At 39.9% G+C, this 18,212-nt stretch overlaps 1 protein-coding gene and 1 long non-coding RNA gene across 6 annotated transcripts in view; one reads left to right on the forward strand and one right to left on the reverse strand.

Moving 5' to 3' along the window:
* Positions 1 to 412: 412 nt before the first annotated feature.
* Positions 413 to 18,116, reverse strand: LOC135290395 (uncharacterized). Of its 5 annotated transcripts, XR_010353170.1 has the most exons (4): positions 17,957 to 18,030; positions 17,455 to 17,876; positions 16,730 to 16,841; positions 13,354 to 15,930 (listed from the first exon to the last, which is right to left on the reverse strand). It is a non-coding gene; the product is annotated as an uncharacterized LOC135290395 (long non-coding RNA). The 5 variants fall into 5 exon arrangements; XR_010353171.1 differs by lacking the exon at positions 13,354 to 15,930 and adding an exon at positions 413 to 1,816 and having other exon boundaries at positions 17,455 to 18,111; XR_010353172.1 differs by lacking the exon at positions 13,354 to 15,930 and adding an exon at positions 7,133 to 11,444 and having other exon boundaries at positions 17,455 to 18,116.
* HAPLN1 (hyaluronan and proteoglycan link protein 1) overlaps positions 17,186 to 18,212 on the forward strand; it is a 37,451-nt gene continuing 36,424 nt past the window's right edge. Inside the window, exon 1 of the mRNA XM_064404300.1 lies at positions 17,186 to 18,106. The gene's annotated coding sequence lies outside the window, so the exon portion shown is untranslated. The remainder of the gene's footprint in view (positions 18,107 to 18,212) is intronic.

Consider the following 18,212-nt stretch of genomic DNA (forward strand, 5'->3'; position numbering starts at 1 on the left):
GAGAAAATATTACAAAATGTGGCCAAAGCTCCAGTTTAGCAGTGTTTTCTAGAGCTTTTCAAGGGAAAAGGGAAGGGAAAAATAGTGGGGGAAAAGCAAAATTTATCAAAATTGTGGTGTTGCTTTTTCCTCAGAAACAGAGGGGTGTGAGGGGGAAGCTCAGCTTTTCTCTGCGTGGCAGGCACTGCTGTAAAATGTTTAAAAGTTTTGTCAGAACTGTGTTTAACTGAATGTAGAGAAGGAAAAAAGGCAGGACATAATACAGAAAACACACGGCTCATTTACCGTTTCCCCGTCGAGTCCTCCAATTCCTGTCACCCAGCCCTTAATTGCTCCTGGCTTTGACCTTTAATGCAATTTTCCAGCTGATCAGCCTCCCCAGAGTGGCTCGGGAAGCTGTGGGTGCTGGGAGAGCCTCTTGGAGTGCTGCATCTCATCCCAAAATCCGCTGGGATGAACCCCAGGAGCGCTCTGCTGGGACAGTGAGGGATGAGCCAACAGCCTCGCCTGTGGTGCTGACCTTTGCTTCCCTTTTTCTGAAATAAACTCACATCAGTGACAGCCAGAGGTGCACAGAACAGGCCATCAGGGATAAATGCTACTGCTTAAATCTTGTGGGGAATGGGAGGATAGAAACTTCCACAGGCACAGGAGGGTCTGGTGTGCAGCCTTGGGAGGAGCTGGGATTGATATAAACATAGAAGCACACAGAAATTAGGCAGAAAAATCATAAATTTATGTTTCTACAATGCCTTAAGTAAGTAAGAAACTGTATTGGGTAGGATAGTGAAGGGTTTTATAGTGCAGTAATGTAATTATATAGAGTAAGCTAAGAGTTTAGATGTTATAATAGAAACATTTGTCTGTATATGCAATAATACATGGCAGCCCATTAGGCAAAGGCATACACATTGCAGTAGAATTAAGTAAAAGTGATAGGTTAGAAAAGCAAAATAGACTTTGTAGCAACTGTCCATTAGAATATAAAGTTCTATATTGTCTTGTAACAAAGAACTTATGACCACTTTAAACTACAGACAACTACTCGCCCTCTTAAATCTCACAACTTTTAAAATTTATATTTATCTGAGCAATAAATCACTTTTAACCCAACTGTAGTCCCATCCCTTTATTAAAAACAGTGACAATAATAATAATATCTCGCTGCCACTCAGAACAACAACACCTCAATGCATAATGGAGAGCCCACACAGGATTTCCAGGGATCACTATTTCCATCCTAACTCCTCTCTGTTCCAAGGAGAGAACTTGCTGTGCCTGCAGAGAATGTGGCACGGCATCATTTTGAGATCCAGGCACCTGAAAACTAATATTAATTGTTACCTTTTAATTAAGTATTGCTTTTAACAGCAGAGAGGGGATTGCTGAGTAGCCAGGACACTTTCCTGTAAGGATATTTTACTGCTGCTGGTGAAGCATTGCTTCAGTCCCCTGCTCAGACTTAAATCCTTCTGTGACTTTGAATAAGTTGGAGGCTCTTGGTCCTCCATTCCTCCTCATTTTACAAAATGAGGTGATAAAACTTCCCCTGCTCATGGGCATGGTGTGGAGACACAGTTACTCCTGCAGGCAGCCTCAGCAGTTTATCTGGGTTTACCTGAGTTTATCAGCTATAAAATATGTCTGTGCAGGCAGCTGGGTCAAGCAGGGCCAGTTATGCCTTTCATCTCAGGGAAATATTCATTTTTCCTCGTGGCATTGTCCCCAGGAATGTCCCTTGTCCCATCCTCTTCAGCCTGATCCTGGCCAGCTCCAATGGTTCTGGGAGGGATTATCAGGGAGGAATCCAGAGGAGCTGCATGGGAAGTGCATCTCTGTCACCAATCTCTGCTCACTTGGTACCATATCACCCCTTTTTTATACAAACTCACTTTTTTTTTAATACAAACTTGTGGTTCCAGCAGGATTTGTGAGCTTTGGTGAGATGTTGAGCCACTGAGCCCAAAGCAACAATTCCTTCAGAAGCTCAGCACTCATCATGATTTGGGCTACCATCTTCAAATAGTCATTATTCCAAATTCAGGAGAGATGTCTGAGTGGTACAGACTGCAGTGAAAGTGAATGGGAGTGAAACAAAAGGATCTAGACTGCCTGAGAGTACTGGGAACCATCTAGAGAGAAAAAAAAAATTATTCATCCCAGAAAATTTTTAACTTGCTCCCAGGAAAAAATACAACAACTTATACAGGGAAGATGTGGAAGCAAATAGGAAAAACTACCTAAAATTCATGCAGATTGTTACTTATAAATTGCACATTTTAGTGAGCAAAGTTAAAGCTTAAAAAATGCATCTAATAATAGAAATTATACATGGAAAATGCATCTAATAATAGAAATTATACGTGGAAATTAGTGCATCTTTTTGAAGGCAAGGAAAACCCCTCCTTATTCACTTTGCTGAATATATATTCTATGTGGATGCTGTGCCCTTACTTTACCAAGATAAATATTGTCTACATGAGTCAAAGGAAAATAAAAATCTGGTCAAAATGCCTTGAGCAATGAGGTTATTGTTCTTTCTGCAGAAGACAAAAAAGGCAGTTCTGGCCCAAGCTTTGCTGAAGACAGTCGTGCAGCTTTCCACTATTTACTTTTCTAAAGGTTAATACAGCAGCCTGCAAAATCTTGAGTAATTACAGTGAGGGCTGTGTATGCTAATGTCTTCTGACTCATTGACTCAGAGGCCAATAATATTTCATTTGATTTTCTGACTTCATTTTCCTGCTAAAGTGTGGATAGCCTCTGAAATTACTGATTTATAGAACTGTAGGCATCATCTGAAGGGTTTTAGGTACTTTTTATTCAAAGCAGGAAAAATTATTTCACGTCCTGGCCCCTTGCTCTCTGATTTTATTTTTTTTTTTCCTGTGGGTATGTGCTTGATAAGAGATGTCACAAAGTAAAATTCACTTTTATTTCTTGCATGAGGAGATGCCAGAGATTTTAGATGGTTTGGGGTTTTCCAGATTTTGGCACATGGGAGAGGGCAATTCTGACCTTGGGGTTTCAGGAAAGCCAATGTGAACTTGGACAAACCTCTTGGAAAAGATATTCCCCATGAAGGCATTAATTGTGTTGTATTTAAACAGCAATTGCTACACTTCTCACATTATATTTTCAGGTTTTAAACAAATAGAAACTGTGGGAAATGGCAGAGAACTGCAGTGTCCTCCAGCAACCTTGCCATAGGTCATCCTCAGGAGGATTCCTTCAGAACCATGAAAAAAATATGTGGTTCTTGCAAATTGCTTTTCATCCCTACATCTTAAGTGCCAAAAGAGAGATGGCAGCTAGCACAAAGCCATTGAAGTGGACTCAAAGTTAAAATTTGATATATATTCTTTAAAATATATATATAATATATATTTATATGTTATATATATATATATAATATATATAGATTTATGTCTATATATACATAAATATACAAAAAATATAATATATATATTTATGTATATATAGACATAAATCTATACATAAATATATATATTTATATTTTATATATACATATATACACATATATTTATATATTTATATATTTATATATTTATATATTTATATATTTATATATAAAGTTTCAGTAGTTTCAAATCAAAGAGAAATCTTGTGATTTTTTTTCCTGTACATACCCACAATGCAGAGAATCCTAAATACACATTTATAGACTAAAGGAACAGCCCAACAAGGAACACTTAAACCAGAAAACATTTCCAGGTGAGGATATTCGCCCCAGCTACCTTGCAACTGCTGAAAGTGTTTTTTGAATTTGCAGATGTGGATGGCTCCTGTGAAATTAATACCCTTGCTCCAGTGACCAAGAACCACAGACAGTGTTGCTTAACCTCTCATTTTGCCTGCTGAAAACCAAACAATATTTATCTTTGGCAGCACCCACTGGGCTGCTTTGCCAGTGCCACAAAATTAAGTCACTTTTCTTTCTGATGGCCAGCAAAAGGAAAACTGGGCCTTCACAGCCTTGTCCTAAAATATTAAACCCCAGAAATCTGAGATAACTTTGCATACTTAGAAATATTTACATTAGTTTGGGGTTTTTTGGTGGTGATTTGTTGGGTTTTTTGGTTGGTTTTTTTGTTTTGTTTTGTTTTGTTGTTTTTTATTTCTTGGTGTTTTTAAGCAGATTTGTTTTCCATAGGGTTTGTTTTTGGGGTTTTTTGTTTTTGTTTTGTTTTGGTTTGTTTGTTTTGTTTGGTGGTTGGTTTTTTGGGGGGTTTTTGAGTATTTTTTCAGGCTTTCATGGTTTTTTTCAGGTTTTAGCATTATCCCAAGTGTTTTAGGACATCTAGAGGAACCATTTCTAGATGTCCCAGTGGATCCCAGGTTGTTGTAATCTTTAATCCTTAACACACAAGCACAAGAAAGGAGAATTTTGAGAATCTTTTCCAGCTGAATCTTTTCTTTTGGGAAGGAGGGGAGCACACAGGTGGGAGGACAGTGCAAAATATTTGCAACTTCTCATGGAGGGAAGGGAACCTGAGGAGAGGTTAAAAAAAGTATCATTTTGGCTGAAATTAACATTAACTGAGAAATTATGGGTGCTAAACAGCTGCAGAAGTTTGAAGTGAGCACAGAGAAGTTGGATCCTGGGACATGGTCCTGGATTTTGTTTTTTTTTTTTCCTGGGATTTGCTGCTTGCTCTGCCAGGGACTGCAGGGAACTGCTCTGTCTCCCTCCCTGAGCTGCAAACACATCTCTAATCCCATGAAGAACAAGTCAGAAAATAGTTTCTTACAAAATTTTATTTTAAAAAATATTAAATAAATAATAAATAAGTACTGTAATTTATATATAAAGAATTACAGAGATAGAAATCAGCTGAACTCCAAATATTTCTGAATTCAGAGCGTGTAAGGAAAATCTGAGTTGTAGTGGAGGTGCTATTTATAGCTTTTATGTTCAGAGTTTATAGTAGAATTGAGTTTATAATGGAAAGTATGTCAGGTTATGAGTGTGCCAGTGCCTTTTTTCCAACAAAATCTAATTTGAGACATTTAAGCAGAGGTGTTTGGAGTGGAAGACTAGCATCAAAAAGCTTTTTATTTTTTTTTTTCTTTTCTGATGACCAACGTGAAATCCTTCATAAAATATGTGTGCCAGTCCTTTTATAGTAATAATGAAGGGAATCTCTGGGGTTTTAAATAGCATCAGACTGTAGAAACAGAGGTCACCCAGAACCAAAGGCAAAAACTCTGAGGGAAGGAGCCACAGCACGTCCTCAGCTCCTCTGATTTGGGCTTCCCCCTTTGGCTCTCACTCCACAATAAGAACAGAAATCCCAATCAGATGCCCAAAATTTGCTCTTCTCCATTCCCCCCAGCTCCTCACCCACATTCTTGGAGTAAAAAAAAAACAAAAAAAGAGCAACCTTGTTTTGCTGCCACCATTGCTGTCCCCTTCCCATAGCAGGGAGGGTGTCACATTTCTTTAACTGATTTTCCCTGGGACACTGTGGCTCCCTGAGGCTGAAATGCCTCTGGCAGGTGAAGGCAGGGAGTATTCCACCCCGTACACCAGCACGGATCAAAGCCAAATGCCTCCAGGCAGCAGGAGGGAAATGGTCCCTTGCTCTGGGCTCCTACAAAGCAGCCTCAAAAGATGCGCGGCATAAATCTGAGATTAAAACAGCAGGGCTCAAAGGCATTAATTCTACCTGGTGTAATCTCTCAGTGGCACCTTGGAGGGGAGAAGTTTGTCTTCACTGAATGCAGGGTTTACATGCATGTTTCTATGTCTCTGTCAGATCTAATTAGAGTAACGGCCTGATTTTTTGGGGGGAAGAGATTTCTGCTGTCTTCAGCCTTTCCAGGAAGACTAGACCATTAAAAAGCTCATCAATTCTATTTATGCCCATCAGATTATCTCGTTTTGATGCTAGGAAACGGCTTTCTAAAAAGTATCCATTCCTCAAACTGGCCAAAAGTCAGGAATATTTTCTATTATTCCCTTCTTGTATCAGCTAATGGAATCATATTTCCTAATCTTCTGTTGTCAGTGACATTTTCTTTACTCCTTCTTGCTGCATTAACAGCTATGGCCCCTGAAATGAGCAGATATTCTCCCCTTGGGTATGCAGCCCCTGTGAGAGTGTTGAAATGGCTGTTCTACATGAATAACCCCCTTTGGGAACAGATTAACCACCAGCCAAGTTTGAAGGAGGTTGCATCTGGGATCTGCTCAAGCCTATCCTGTGAGGTTCCAGTCCCAGAGAAAAGGAGGTTAATAGTTTATAAACAAATATTCACTTTCTGCCTGGCCCCCACAGTATGTGCCTGAGCAGTCATTCTTTCTTCAGAGCAGATTATAACATATATTGATGCCTCAAGAGTGGAAAACTGAGGGAAATTATTTTATTGCAGCTTTTGTGTTGGGTAATTTCCCTCTTTGTCCCCTGCAGACATCTCTGGAGAGAGGAACAGCAAATTCCTGAGCACTGGTTACTCTAACCAGCTTTTGCTGTGCAGTCATGTCAATCAAAAATATATCTTGCTTTGTCAGGGTGTTATCAACAGCCAAAGCTGGGATGGCCATCCACACATGTGCAATATACAGATAAACACATTTTATACAATGAGCATTGATATTGCTAATTAGTAGTCTAAAATTGACAGGTACTGTTAGTAGTAGTAGTATTACATATTATATTACATTATATTATATTATATTATATTATATTATATTATATTATATTATATTATATTATATTATATTATATTATATTATATTATATTATATTATTATGTATATTATATCATATATATCTTATATACTATACTATAATATTATATTATATTTTATATATATAATGTTATATTATAGTATATAATATATAATATATATTTATAATATATATATAATACATATAATGTATATTATAAATAATATATATTGTATTTATTATATTTTTATATATTATATTATATTTTATCTATTACAGTATAGTATAGTATAGTATATAAAATAATATATGATATAGTATACATAATAATATATAATATAATATAATATAATATAATATAATATAATATAATATAATATAATATAATATAATATAATATAATATAATATAATAATATCTAATAATTTAATAATCTAATAAAATAAATATACATATATATAGAAATATAATAATAACAAAATTTCCCTTTTTTCACTCTTGAAGCATCAATATATATCATTATCTGCCCTGAAGAAAGAATGACTACTAATTCAACTGCTACCAATCATGGTTTTGGAGTTTTTCCCCCCCTCTGCACACCAGGACTAACCTGTCAGTATCTCCCTCCCTATCTAGCTAAATCAACAAACCCTCCCTGGTGTAGATTAGACTTAATTAGGGATTAGCACAGCTCCCAGTTCTGCTGGGCAGCCCTCAGGCTGGGAGATGGAGCTGTGCTGGGCTCGGGTTATTCAGGTTTGGGCATTTGTTTTTGTTTGTTTTTTTTTTTTTTAACCCCTGCTATTTGACTCTTAAAAAACCCTTGCAAATCAGCCTGGAGAGCAGCACTTAGAGTGCCAAACCTGACATTTGGATGTGGGGGAGTCTGTGCCTTTGGCCCCTGAGGAAGGAAGGAAGCTGAGCTGAGCCCACGGGATTTAAGCTCCTGGTGAGTGAGAGATCCTAGGACAGGGATCCCATGCCCCACGTGCACTTTCTGTAGCTTGGGGAATTTATGTGTGTCTCACTGAGATGAAAGCTGGCCCAAGCAGGAGTCAGCACCTCAGGTAATTTATGGGATAATTTATGGTGCTGGTAGAAAATCACAGCCCTAACTTCTAAAAGCAGTGAGGGAATTGTAAGCTTTGGTGGTGCACAGACCCCTCATGGTCTGACAAATACCTGAGGCAGGGGATGCTGCATGGAGAAAAATGACAAGTTTTCCATGACTGTGGAGCATCTGGGAAGAAATGAGCAGAAATACCAGCTTTTCAGGGAATACCTCAGCAGATCCTCCTGCTCTCCCCTCCTTCCTTTGGGGCTACAACCCCTGCCATCAGCACACCAAAGGGAAAACCAATCCTTTTCCCAAAAGCAGCGCTTTGGGGCCCTGTTTGCACTTAAAATTAAGCTTATTATAATAATAATAATAATAATAATAATAATAATAATAATAATAATAATAATAATAATAATAATAATAATAACTTTTCTCCTTGTGTCTGGTGCAGGTATTTGGTGTAAAAGCTCGGTGAAGCTTTGGTAACTGAAAAAAAAAAAAAATTGAAATAGAGAATGTTTGTAATGAGTCAAGGCAAAAGTCATCCTTGCTCTGTGTCCAGTGATCCCCTGTAATTGTTTAAGGATAGAATATCTATTCCAGAAAAAAAAATAGGCAGGAGGAGTGCAGACCTTCTGTCCTGTGTATCTTTGTGAGAGATCCCTGTTTGTTGTAGGGATGTCACTGTCCAGATGTGACAATCCCTGCCTCAGCAGGGTGAGGATGTGGATGGGAGGAGTTTAAAAGCCCTGGCAGGTGCTTGTGGAGAACCAGGAATAATGTCTGTGAGGCTGGAAAACAGCCTGCATGGTCCTGAGGACATGAAAGCCCAGACAAAAGCCTGGAGTTTATTCTGGGTTGTTGTAGAACTGCTGAGCCCTGTAATTAAATAGGTTTGGAGGAACTTGAGGAAAAAAAAAATCCAAGTGAATCCTATCCATTTGCCATTAATTTAATCTTTGAAACACAACTCATTTTCAGCCTATTAACGTGGGTATTCTTGTTGACTAAGCAAGCATATAACCTCATCTGGCTTAAACCAAATCAATACAATTTCCTTGTTAATTGAGTTTCCCACTTCAGAGATTGTCAAGAAAGCCTGATGTTGGGTTAATGTGCTGGTTAGGCTTGCTTTTGGTTTATTTTTACTGAAATCTGCACAGGTTTATGTTATCCTCTGGACTGACCACAAGCCAGCAGATATTGCTGGCAGACAAAAATAAGTCTCAAGCCAGTCCATTTACCAATTACATCAATGTTTTGGGGTTTTTTTTAAATGTCTTCTGTTTCATGTCACAGCTTTACAAATGAAATCCTGTATTTGGACTTTGGTTCTCTCAAACTCTGTGTATGCTAAACACAATTCTCTCCTGTTTATGGATTTGCACTCATTATTTCTCCAAATATATGTCCCTTTTCTCTTCTGAATAAGTCTCCTAGGCTCTTCAGTGCCTTCCTACATCTGAATACATCTGAACATAAAATATGATGCGCTTTTGTAATTGTTCAAGGTGCACTGAGCTGCCTGGTCTGCAAGGCTTTATGCTTGCACAGCTTAAGAGGTCTTTATTTGCCATGGTATGTTCTGCATCATGATTTTATCAAGCAGTTGCAAGTTGCCCAGTTAATCCTCTGCTTTGCATTTTCTCAGATTTGCTGAGACCATTCTGGTTGTTCATTATGAGGATGTCAGGGTGGTTTGTTCAGGGGAGTTCCTGCTATTTTTATTTTTTTTCCTTTTTTTTTTTTCCTTTTTTTGTTTTTAATGTTTCACCTTTGATTTACAAGCATGTGCTGAAACTATCTTTATTTTCCAGAGTGGAAACAGAGCTGCCATTTTCCCTTTGTTTCTGCTGCACCTCTGGGATGCAAGGGTGGAAAATCCACATTTTGCACATCACCACTGCAGCAGCAGGCAGGCAGAAAACTCCTGCATGACCAAGCATTTCAGCAGCCAAGCCATTTAGGCCAGCCACAAGTGCCTCCATTTCATTTGCAGATATTTAATGATCCTTATCAGGGGGAACAGAGCTGCTGCTTAAAGCAAAGAGTCCACTTAGGAAATTACTGGAGTCAGACACCGTGAGAGAAGCCCAGTGGTGAGAAAGGTGCTTTGCTGGCAGTGCTGAGAGTTACTGGGAGAAGGTTTGTGGGATCAATAGGAAGTTGGATTCTGTCATTAAGAGCGTCAGCCAGGAGAGCCAGGACCTGCCATGGAGGGGGAGGAAAAAAAATCTGCCCAAATTAAAAATCCATTGACCTACTTATGTTGAGGTTTTTTTGCCAAAAATAAGGTATACAAGAACAAAAAAAAGTCATAACCTAGTCTTCTCTCCACATTCCCCACCATCTGAGACACTTTCTCACAGAGCAAGCAAATTGTGATTTAAAACTAGCTGAGTTTCTTTCCTCCACCCTAAAATGTCTTTATGAAGGCTGTGAAGTTTCCCAGTTTTGCTACAGCTTAAAATTATGTAATTTCTATCTTAAATTTATTTATGGCCCCACCAGTTGTGTTCCCAAGTCTTGGCTGAAATATTCTTTAGCTTCTCTGGCATTTACCCTCTGATATATTTATAGAGAGCAATTATTTCCTTACTGAGATGTTTTTATTATCCTTACTGAGGTGTGTTTTGCCAGACTAACCACGTCAAGCTCTTTTGGCCTCCTTTTATAAACGGGTTTTCCTTTCCTCTGGTTGCAGCCACAATCCCTTGCCTTGTCCTGTTTTAAGCCACCCCCTCCCCATCCCAGGGACCAGGAACTTTGGGCATTCTGCCTGAAGGTGCTGCCAGTGGCTGGGAGAGGGAGGAGAGGTTGCCAAGGTGCTGGTGAAGCCCAGTGGCCACTCCAGCTCTTTGATGCTCCCTGTTGCCAAAATTTCCACCCTCTTTTTTTCTGGAGGCCAGGCAGCCAACCACCCACTAGTTCTGGTGCCACATTGCTCATTCCCTTCCCTGGACTCCTCTGGTGGTGCTCTGAGGCAAAGTTCTGAGGTTTAGCACAGCTAAAATCACCCAAGTTTTTTAAAAGTCTTTGCCTCCTTGAACCCAGTCCCTTCCTTCTCCATCCCAAGTGATAATTCCTGATGCTGAGTCACCACCAATGTTCTGATGCTTTCCTTTTCAAGTCCTTATCTGGACCCTTTTTCAGCTTATCAGAACTTTTCTGGTGTCATCTGCCTCTAGTGAAGCTTTTCTCCGCTGCTGGCACATTTAATGTTCACGTGTCACAAACAAGATATTTGCTTATTTATTATCAAATTCCCTCACTGAGGTATTTCTGCAGCACTGTCAGTTTGCAGCATCACTTTTCAAATTATTGTTCTTTCCTCTGGAGCCCAGTAAATCCATTTCTCTATTTCTTTCTAGTGTTGCTTTTCGCTTATTTAGTTCAAAGTGCAGACCTGCAGTCTTTCTTGTCAGTATCTGCAACTGCAGATACAGAGAGTCTGGACCTTTGAAGAAATACTAATTTCTGTCATCTTTCTCACATCTGACTGACCAAGGATGGCTGTGTAAACCTCTGTGATCATCGCTGTAAAACAGTAAAGAACTTTTCTTTTTTCTTTTTTTTTCCTTTTAAATAAATGAGTCATGCATTTCTGGACCCAAAACAAAAACTGGTTTTCAGACCATAGTTTGAATTCAGTGTATTCTTGCTATTGTTGATTCTTCTGTAAACCAAACCTCAAAAAATAAAAAGAAAAAAGAAAAAAAAAAAAGGTGTGCGCATAATACTGAGGTGACACTGTTTACTTTAAACGTTTGAAAGGCTTGTCTTTATCTGGAAATATTTTCTTACAAACATCCACAGTCTTACATTTGTTTATTATTTGTTTTCAACTGCATTTAGCTAACAAGACCTTAACTAAACAATCATATGACTCATGTGTTTTTCCAGTGTTCTCAGGCCTAAGACTGCAATGAAAAGATACTTAAGAAAAGCAGGGAAGGGGGGAAATGATACAAGTGGACATCTGAATGTTCTCCTGTGTGTAAACACATGGTCAACTATAACACAGGGCCTCAGCATGTGGAAATATTTGGGGTTTTTTAGTGGTGGCCTCATGAAAAACTCCAAATCTGTTCTAGGTGCTGATAAAGTCTCATTGCAGCCACGTCGCAGCTCCTTATAACTCTAAAAACATTGATTTCCACAGCTTTTGAGCAGCAAAAAACATCATTGAGCTCTCACCAAGAGGGAGGTGGGGAAAGAAAATGAATCCTCCCCACCCTTTCCACTTTCCCCCCGTGAAGGGTTGAACTCATGTCCCCCCAAAGCCTGAACCCATGGCCTGACCCCAAGACCTGCCCCGTCTGCAGAGCAACTGATCCCAGCAGAGAGTGTGTTTTCCCATCGATTGCAGATTAATTCAATTATGGAAATTGCTGGAAGGGTTGTGCTTTCACAAGCCATCCCCATATGGCTTTGATCTGGCTGCACCCCCAGCCAATTCCCCACCAGCAAACACCCAAAGAAAACTCAGGTACATTTGCAGATGTTTGATGAAAACAGTGCTGCTGTAAAATTAAAGTGTTTACCCGTATCAGAAACAATTATTCAACTGGGATTTGCATTGGCAAGGCGGAAATATCCTCAAATTTTCAATGTGAAAATGTGCAGGGCATTGTACCACTGGTGTTATTTCCTCAAGAAAGTGAGTGGCTTCTTAAAGTCATCCTCAATGACATTGGGAGTGCAGACAGTGCAGTTCTCAGACCACAAGGCAAAAAAAAAAAAAAATTAAAAAATAGGCAGGACAGGGCTGAGTCCTCATGGCTGGCTGGACAAGGAGTCCTGTTTTATGCTCTGCACCAGGACCCATGACACAAATGTTTTACTGCCAGTAATTCCTTACAGCAGGCTGGCACCAGCCCCTGCTCAGGAAGTCTGGCGGTGCATCTGTTCTCTCACAGAGTGGTATCCTTGAAAGATGTGAAGGCACTGTTAATTTCTTTTAAATTTTAATTTTTTTTTGTTGATGGTACACCCAGCTTGGCTTGGGAAAAAGGAATGGGGACTCCCCCACATGAAATGTGAATCAGAAAGGAGATGCTGCCCCTGCCCTGGAGGGAGCAGAGAGTACCTGGCCCATTTCCACATTTCAGATTATTATCATGGCGTGGACAGTTCCCTAACATTCCTGTGACTTTTACAATATTTCCCAAGCAAAAAGTCCAGCAGTAAACTTGAAGTGATGATCAGATCACTTGGCTTGAGATGAGTTTGGAGACCAGCTGCCTGCAGTGACACAGAATTTGTACAAAGAGGTGTTTTACCTGTCTTGCTTTTGAATTCATCAATTTTTGCCATGTTTCCAGAAAAAAAAAACTTTTCTCTGTCCTTTTGGGGGATGGGGATTGTTGGTGTTTGAGGCTCCTTGTCTTTTCCACGTACAATAACAGTTTTTCTACCAAGGATTTACATACATTTGGTGGGAACTGGAGAAGGTTTAGATTGTGCAGAATCATCTTTGAGGTCTGGCTCAAAGCCCCATCATAATTTCAGTGGCTGGGAGGTCTCTGTGGGGAGACATGGCATGGGTTGTGAGGGGGATGAGCAACCACTCACCACAAAAACTATTAAATGGGACTACAATTTAGGGAAAAAAAAAAAAATTCTTGTCATCCTGGGTGAATCTGAGTGGTGCTGCTGTGGTGCCCAGTTACCTGAAAATTGATAGTGGGAACCAACCTAGAGCCTCCCTACTCAGATATCCCAGTCTCATCCTAATTAATTAAATTTCAAAACGTCCACTAGCCTGAATAGGCTTTGAGTAAATCATTTGCCTTTTCACTGCACACAAAATCCTCAAAAATTTTGTCTGACCAATTGGAAAAGGTGGGTGGACTGGACTAATTATTCAAGTTAAATCATGACATCTGGAACAAGTAGTTTAGGTACAGAAAGGCAGTTCAAGCTCCCAAAGACAGCAATTAAAATTATAAAATAATATACTAATATTGAAAAGAAATTAAGATAACAGTTTGTAAGAAACTGCCTAGTGTTATTTGATAGATGAGATTTTTTTTTTTAATTGTCTAAAGAAGACAGGCATCCAGTTTATGTTCACTTTTGGCAGGGGGATAGAGCACTAGAAAATTAAGGTATTCGTGACCCTGTAGAAATCCAAGCATGCAGGAAAGAACAGAAAGAACCAGAAACACCCAAAACCCTGGCAGAAATTCCCAAGGCCTTGCAGAAGTTTTGCCACCAAGAAATCACCTTGAGGAAAATGTCTGGGTGATTGTTCAGGGCCTGGGGAGCAGAAAAGCCCTGAGGAAAAGCCAGTTTTGTAAAATTGACCAAAAAGCAAAGAAATTGAGGGGCAGAGATCAAGTTTTCTACTGACCTCCATGCTTGCATGCTCAAGAAGAGCTTTTTGCTGAAGAAGGTGTCAGAATACAAACACAATCTGTCTGGAAAGACAGCTCTCAATTTTTTGAAGGCCACTGATAAGTGGAGATTGAAGCAAAAGCTTCCTCTAAAGGAAGGGACTGCAAAACAAATATGTCCAAAAAAGCAATTTTGCCTTTCTGTTTTATCAAAGAACATCCCACTGCCATGCTTCAAGCAAAAACATCCAAATTCCTGAACTAAAAACATGTTTATTAATTATTGATAAAAAAATTTAATAGCATAAAAATAAGTATTAATATAAAGACCCAGAACCAAACCAAACAAAAGAAACAAGCAAAACAAACAAAAAACCCCCAAAACCAAAAAAAACCCCAAAAAACCAAAAAAAACCACAAAAAAACCCCAAAACAAAACAACAACAGAAACAAAAAAACCCCCAAAAACAAAAAACAAAACCAAAAAACCCAAAAAAACGCCCCCAAAAATCTCAAGAAATAAAAGTAATGGAGTAACTGAATGACCAGCATTCCTTCCAGGATAGATCTTAAAGCAGATTTGTTTTATCCCTGATTGTACTTAAAAACTAGAGTACCAAATTTTCTACCCCACATACCTTGACTCTACCCTACAAATAATTACAGAATTGCTTTTACCCTGTGTTTCTGGAATAAATTCCGGAATAAATTCCATATCTGGTGCAAGGCAGGCTCTTCAATGGCACGTAAAGGCCATTTTCTTTCTCTCTGCAAGCAGTTTATCAGCATTCCTCCTGGGAAATTATTGGGCTGCAGGGGATTCCAGACGTGCTTTGGGCATCCTGCTGCTTTTGCACTGAGCTGCTCTGCCCAGGGCTGCAGAGCCACCATCACAACCTGTTCTCCAGACAGCAACTGTCTGCCACCTCAGATGGCCCCAAATCTCACCCAGCCTCACAAATTGCCTTCAATACTGAAGTACCAAGGAAGAAGGAGGCCTTGGAATGTGACCTTTAAGTCATCCTAATAGGGAGTGTAAATATTATCATTCCTATGCCACCAATTGTTCTTTCTTTTTTTACCAAGGCACCAGCAAATTTTATTTTGCAAGAATAATTTAGCTTGGGGGTCAGTCTACTGAGTCTGTCCTGCCTTGATTCCATCATCCAGGGGGACTTTTTCAAGGAGGAAATGTTGTTTTAAGCAAAATGAGTGAAGAGCAGAATCCAGAGTAGGCATTGTAAGGGTAGTCATGGCAAGATGTGGATTTTCATCAGATTTGGGGAACTGAGGTCTCAAGTCTGTAGCTGGAAATGAATGCTTTACTTTTGTCTTTGGAGAATGGAAGGTTTCTGGAGGAGATGGAGGTTATTAAAAAACCAAAAATGAACAGTCAAACACACACCTCCCTTCCACTGACCACTCTGACCAGGCACAAACCTGACTGTGACAATAATCTGGGCTTCTGGGTGGGATGTAAACATTTTGTGCCCAGACAACATAGCTCAGGTGCCCACAATCTGGAGCTGAATTCCATTCTCCTGGCTTGAGTCAGCTGCCAAAGCCCAGGGGTATAAGATACACACAGATGAGGTTTGATCTTGCAGATCAAACAGATCACATACAGATAAGATTTGATCTCTAGCAGCCTTGGGACTGAGCAGAAATCTGTTTAATCAGCTGGACTCAAGTGCTCTGCTCCTAGTTACCAGTTTTAAGAAAAGCTGCTGAAGGGAGTGTGTGATTACTGCCTGGACTGGTCTTCTTTTTGTTCCATTACCCACCAGAAGTGCCTAAAGATGAGACACCCTTCATTACTGCTGCTGGCACCATCTCCCTGAAAATACACACATTTTGTTCTGTTAATAGATATTTCTCTTTGTTTAACACCAGCTCCACAGAGAGGAGCCTCTAAAGGCTTATATTATACAGTAGGTTTGTGCATAGGTGTGAATAACAACAGATTTTTGGGTAATTTCAACCCCAAATTATCAAGACTGATTTTATTTATGCTGTTGCCTGTTTTATTTATGCTGTTGCTGCTGACTCCTTTAGTTGTTGAGCCTCAATGTACTAAATTTAGAATACTCCACAGAAAGGCAGAAAGTTTTATTAGGAAGCTCCCTCTTTCTGCCCAAGGAATTTGGGTTTCTCTTTAGCCATTTTCAGCTCAGGCTTCCACGGGTCTTCCAACTCAGGAAAAAAAACATTTCATGTAAGAAATCATCACCTCTTCACATAAGACAGAAATTAACTGCTGTGAACAACAAATCTTTCCACTTTAAAGGCTTTTAACTACTGCCAGAGAGAAAATATTGAGGTAGGTGTCCCTTGTCCTCACACAGTGGATGTTTGCATGTTCTGCAGTTAGACAGCAGTTGCAAAAGTAAATAAGAAATATGTTATTCTACTCAAAACAGACATTGATAGGTAATGCAGCTTTTCAGTGCTCTGCCCTTCAGAGAGATGCTTGCCACTGATGCAGCCAAATTGCCTGAAAGCATTCTGTAAACGCTCAGATTATTATGTTGAAATACAAAAAATTGGTGCTTTACAGCCTTTTAGACATCCCAGTAGTAGATGAATTAAAGTAAGTATTAAAAAATGGTGATTAATGTCAGAACTTCAAAATGTACCTGAGAATGAGCAGTTCTGGAAAATTTAAACACTGAGTGTACAGTGACCTTGAACACTTCCCTGAGACTTGAGGTTCTCCCTTTAAAACTGCTTCCCAGCTTCTTTGTGTGCCTGCCCAGGGAGATAGCAGATTCATAAACTGCGGTAATTGAAACCAGTGTGAATTTCTTAAGTATGACTAATCTTTACCATTCCTTACCAAAAAAAAAAAAAAAAATTGCCTAGCCCCAGCCAAGACTTTATTAATTTTAATATGAAAACATCCACACCTATCATGTCTCCCCTGAGGTCCTCCCAGGCCAGTGCAGAAATGGAGTCTGACTTCTCTTGCTTTGGCTGGAGGCTGAGGATGTGAATTCCTCTGGCTAATTGCCTTTTGGATAACCTACAAAGCACCAGGGGTCGGATTCTTGGCCTGGTAACGCTGCCTTGGCTCAGTGCCCCCAATCCCATCGTGGGGAATCCCAGGAGGAGAGTGGTACCAGGCCGTTCCTCACAATCTCTGCCTTTTAACAAATCTAAAAATGCCACCATCTTGGGTAAATCACCCCCTCTAAAAAAAAACAAATAACTGTGTGAAGATCTTTAGCTATGCCTGTGATATGTGGGATTTTCCAGCTGGACATTGAGGGAAAGGAAAAACAGAATTCCAGGTCAGCACTGGCCTGTGTCTCACCCTGCCTCTGTGATGCCATCACAACCACACTCCAAAATCAGATCATACCTGCCTGGAGGTACAGGTGGATATCCTGCATCCTTCATGCTGAAATTGTTGTGGAAATCATCACCAGGTGGTGCTGAGTGGAGGAGTTTCCCCCCTCAGTGTAGGGAAGGAAAGGGAGGCACGTGTGGAGCTCTCCATCCCTGTGGTGAAATATTCCTCACTCCTCAGCAGGGCCTGTGCTTGGAATAGAAGGGGTTGCTGTCCCCAAGAAAGGCCCTGTGACCTTTTCTTGTCACAAAAAAGGGCAGGTTTGTGGCTGGAAGTCAAAATGAGCTGCTAAGGGTGATCTGCAGAGCCCCTGTGGGCTTTTCCTCACTCACAGAGGTTTTGCCTCCAAGCTGCAGATGGAGATGGGAATAATGTGAGGTGCTCCCACAGACCTTGCCTCCCCAATCAAATCTCTTTTGTTAAACAGTCTGTGTCTAAATAAATAAAAAAAAAAAAATTAATAAAAAAGAACTGTCAGAAGTTAGCCCAAAAAAAAAAAATACTCCAAACCTACAGGATTTTGCAGTCTGAGAGGGAACACAGGGTGTGGGGGCTGTGAGGGACAGGGCAGGGTGGTGTCACACCAGTGTGCCCTGCAGTCCCAGGCAGCCAGGCCAGCAGTGACACCGTGCAGGAGTAAGGCTTTGGAGTGCCAGGAACAGAGGTTTGACAAAATTAATAGAATAAAGTGGGAATTTATTAAAGGCCTTCAATAGGTGCAGCTTGGGCAGCCAGGAGCCTCCTAGAGGCTGCAGCCAAAATGGACAATG

This window comes from Passer domesticus, chromosome Z (genome assembly GCF_036417665.1).
Source record: "Passer domesticus isolate bPasDom1 chromosome Z, bPasDom1.hap1, whole genome shotgun sequence".
Taxonomy (NCBI): Eukaryota; Metazoa; Chordata; class Aves; order Passeriformes; family Passeridae; genus Passer; species Passer domesticus.